The following is a 4,759-nucleotide window of genomic DNA, read 5'->3' as shown; positions in this document are numbered from 1 at the left end:
TTCATTGGAAGGACTGATGTTGAAGGTGAAACTCCAATACTTTGGCCACCTGATGCAAAGAGCTGACTCATTTGAAAAGACCCTGATGCTGAGAAAGATTGAGGGCAGGAGGAGAAGAGGACAACAGAGGATGAGGTGGTTGGATGGCATCACCAACTCAATGGACATGAGTTTGGGTAAACTCTGAGAGTTGGTGATGGACAGGGAGGCCTGGCATGCTGCAGTCCATGGGGTCACAAAGAGTCAGATACGACTGAGCGACTGAACTGAACTGAACTAAATGGAAATAATGCTAAATAATATCTACACTATAGGATTATCCTGAGGATTAAAAAAAAAACAATAACTGACAAACATTTAGATACAAATGTGTGTTCAGTTCGCTTAGTTTTCTTAGACTCTGTGATCTCCTAGACTGCAGCCCACCAGGCTCTTTCATCCATGGGATTTTCCAGGCAAGAAGACTGGAGTTGGTTGCCATTTCCTCCTCCAGGGGATCTTCCTGACTCAGGGATCAAACCCAGGTCTCCTGTGTCTCCTGCATGGAAGGCAGATTCTTTACCACTGAGCCGAGTGGGAAGCCCTTCCCATATGTAAACTCATTTAATAACAATAACTCCAGGAGGTAGGTACCCTTCTTATCACCATTTTCCAGATGATGAAATGGAGACACAGAGAAGTCAATTAAGTTGCTCCCAGTCACACAGCTAATAAGTGGTGGAGCTGGAATTGAAAGCAGGCAGCATGGCTGCAGAGCCTGTGTTCTCAACCACTCTACTATCCTCTGTTTTTTCAGTGAAGTGCTTAGCACAACTCCTTGCTCATTGTAAGCACTCAGGTGAGGTTACCTGCCAGTATTATGATTATATTTTTAACAGTTTCATTGAGCTATGCTTTACGTATCAGGGTTACATTTTGACTATTAGAAAAGCCTTTCTCACACTGAGCTGAAATCCCCCTCAGATCAAGCTCCTTCTCTGTGGGTTCCTGTTGTACCTCCAGAACCTCCTTAGAGGCTGTCTTTCCCTTGCTGGGTTACCGCCTCTTAGAGATTTGCAGTCTCAGGTCAGACCTGTTATGGTAGGACTTGATCTGGCTTCTTTCCTGTCTGTTGGTGACTCAGTCATTGGCCCATGGGATTGACAAGCCTCTGACAAGTCCCAGAACCACCACAGGTCAGGCCTGGCTGCCTCCCACCCCAGAGCACAGCATCTACATAAACTACAAAGTGTGTAGCGTCCAGTGGAATGAAAATGAAAAGGCAGGACCCCTTGTGCAAAAATCATTAAGAATCTCAAGGCGGTGATGGCAGAGCATTAAACTGAGCGTGGGTCCCTGTGCAGTCACTCAGCTGGGATAGCCATGAAACTGGCATTGCACAGCACCCTGCGTCTTCAGCTGTTCATCACCTCACCCCATCCTCAGCCCATCCTACCGTGCGCCCACATGGAGGTAAGACCTGGGACACTCCTGCCACACCTGAGAAACAGGAAGCATTTGACATCAAGAGCATTAAAGCCCACTTGGGCTCTAGAGTCTATCAGTTAGCTTCAAGCCTACCTGAAACCTCAGTAGCTGTAAGATTCAGTCCTCCTCCCTATCTCCTTGGCTCCCTTTGTCAGAAACAGCCCTCTGGGTTTAGTGGATGTTGGTGCAAACACCAGACTAGGAGTTGGGAACTTAGCATTGCCTTGCTAGACAACTGGAGGCATTGCATGCCCTCTCTGGTGTCAGTTCTTTTACCTCTTAAATTAAATGGTTAAATTTAGTATCAAACAAAATGTTTTTTCACTGAGCACTGACCAGGCAGGTTCACATTATAGTAATCAGATCATTAAATGAACTGCTTATTATTTGCCAGACATCATTATGTTACCAGACATATCACACCACTGTATGTTCCCCCATTTAATCCCTGTAACAATCCTATGAGTTATTTTCCAGAACTCTAAAATAAAGACTTGACAGGGGTAGTGATTTTTGTCTGATTTTTTTCACTGCTAGAACAATGCCTGGCACACAGTAGGTGCTCAAAAAGCTATTTGTGGAACAGATAAATGAGGAAACAGGCTGAGAGAGGCTGCGATGTGATTTGTCCAAGGTCTTATCATTAGGAAATGCCAGGGTCAGGATTTTAATCCTGCCTAGCTCCAAAATCCATGCTTATGCTTATTCACCTGCCATGTGGGTGTGATTCACATTTTATACGTGAGGAAACAGGCTCAAGTGAATGGGGATCTCTGCTGGCTCTTAAATCCTATGTTTCTTAGCAGATGGTCTGCACTTTGCAGGAATAACATCACTTTGAAAGTTGATGTCATTTGTCTCCTCTGCCCAGGATGATTCTGGGGTCTCAAGAGGACTCTTCTCTTCTCACAGAAGCAGGGTCACTAGCAAAGGCACTCCAGGCTCAGATCCTGCTCTGCTACATACTCACTGTGACCTTGGACAAGTTCTTAGTATTTCTGAACCCCAATTTCTTCATCTGTAAAATGGATCCTATACTTCCTAGACCTCCCTCCAAGGACGTCCCCTCCTCCAGAAGGTGCCCTGCACACAGGTGACCCTTAATAAACCTTATTACTCCACCCCAGAGCAGCGTCAAGGTCAAAGATTGCTGCCGCTGAGGCCAGAGTCTGCTGGGGCCTCCTGGAACCTGATCGGAGGCCACCGGCCTGGGGAGAGCAGGGTCAGCTGCTATTCCTGGAGCTGATGGAACCCAGCCAGGTTTCAAGTTCCCTCAGGGAGCCCTGACCCAGGCAGCTTGGCTGGTCATGTGAGCAGTGAGCTCTGACCTCAGCATATTCTCCCGGGCCCTCCACATAGCCCAAGCTGGAAAGAACCCTGATGCACAGAGCGTGCTGCAGGGAGACCATGTCCTCCTGAAGCTGACCTCAGCCTTTTAACTATGTTCATTAGCATTAGCTTGGTGCCCAGAAGGGAGCTATTTGGGAAATCTCCCAGAGATTTCAAGGAATTTTTAACATCTGAATGACAGCCTTAGAGAAAGAGGGACTAAATTTTAACCCCAGATGCATACTTGCAGAATCTGTGAGTCTTTTTGCAAGTTATTTTGTCTACCTGGGCTTTAATTTGGCTGAAAAATGGTGAGAATAAAGCTTCCTTAGAGGACTTTTGAGAGGATGAGAGTATCTGGTACATAGTAGATGCTCAGTAAATGATCGTTATTTAGACTGTGAGCTCCTAAATGATAGTGAACTTGTCGGATTCAGCTATGTCTCCAATGCCCAGCCTAGGGTCCAGCCAAGGAGACAATCTCAGTGTTGGTTGAATGAATAATGAGTTACGGAGGCACTGAAAAGAAATCCCTCATGGAGCTCCCATCTTTCACCACTCTCACACCCCACTCCAAACCCCATGTAGGTTCAGTCACCTCTTCATCAGCCCTGACAGGTGAGCATCCATCCTCGGCTTGCATGCTCCTGTGATAGAACGTTCACTTACTCCCATGTCTTTCCATTCTGTTGAGTACAACGTTCTTCCTTCTACTCAGACCTCTATGAACTGAAGTCTTCCTCCTTGCAGACTCCATCCATTGGGCCTGATTTCACTCTCCAGAGCTGTACAGAGTAAGCCTAGCTCCAGTTCCAGAAGAGAGTCCCTCAGTGACTTATTACACAATTTGGAATGTGTCAGGCATTAAGCTAAGCACCTCACTTACTTTATCTCATTTTACCCTTTAGCCCATATGTTAACCCTGAAAAGTAAATACTACTCCTAGATCAGAGATGAGGAAAATGAGGCTCAGAGAGGTAATGTAGCACATTTGAATGTGGCAGAGAAATGATTTAAATCCAGATTCTTCTCCAAAACACTACATTTTCAACATCCTATGGACCACTGGAAGATAAGATTTATTCCCAGAGTTCTTTCTCTTCCTTTTCCTTCAATAAAGATTTATTTAGTACCTTATTTGTGAGGTTCTGAGCTAGGCCCTGGGGATAGATGAGTCAGACATAATCCATGTGCTTAACACACTTACAGCCTGTTCTAAACCATGTGAAAAGAACTAGAGTGAGAAGCACAAGGACTGTCATAGCACCACAGACCTGGGGGTCCAGGAGGGCTTCCTAGACACCTGAGCTGAGATTTGAAGGGCTGTTAGGAGTTGGCTGGGCTTGTGCCAACCAGGACAAGATGTTTTGATGGAACTATTATGCAAAGAGCTGAAGTAGTGGAGCTCAGACTGCATGGGGGTCTTGATGCCAAGGAACTCAGACTATATACCATTTGAGTGGGTGCATAAGAATCTCCTGTGATTTGCTTATTTAAAAATCCTGATTTAGCAGAATTCCCTGATAGCCAAGTTGTTAGGACTCTGCTTCCACTGTAGGAAGTGGGTCCAAGCCTTGATCAGGGAACTGAGATCCCGCAAGCCATGGGCATGGCCAAAAAAGAAAAAAATCCCAATTTTCTCTTAGTACATCTGGGTAGACCCAAGAATCTCTATTTTAAGTAGATGCCCCAAGAGACTGAGGAATAGAAGTCAACACCGCTATAAGGGAAAAGAGGTCTTTGAAGGATTTCACAGAGGATAGAATTCTTGATCCCTGTCTTAAGAACCTCTTAGGTTAACTTGGAAACAAACAAGAAAAAAAGTAATTATAATGAAGGGCAATGACCATTAATTCTTAGAAGTTCAAGAAAGATATTCTTAGTATTCTAAGAAAAAGGTGTGGCATATTTGTACTTGTGATTCTTTAGCCATGAGGATGTTAATATTGGTTTGTTGGCATTA

This window comes from Bison bison, unplaced genomic scaffold (genome assembly GCF_000754665.1).
Source record: "Bison bison bison isolate TAMUID 2011002044 unplaced genomic scaffold, Bison_UMD1.0 scf7180017864244, whole genome shotgun sequence".
Lineage (NCBI taxonomy): Eukaryota > Metazoa > Chordata > Mammalia > Artiodactyla > Bovidae > Bison > Bison bison.
The sequence above is the reverse complement of the archived record's forward strand: the minus strand, read 5'-3'. Positions refer to the sequence as shown.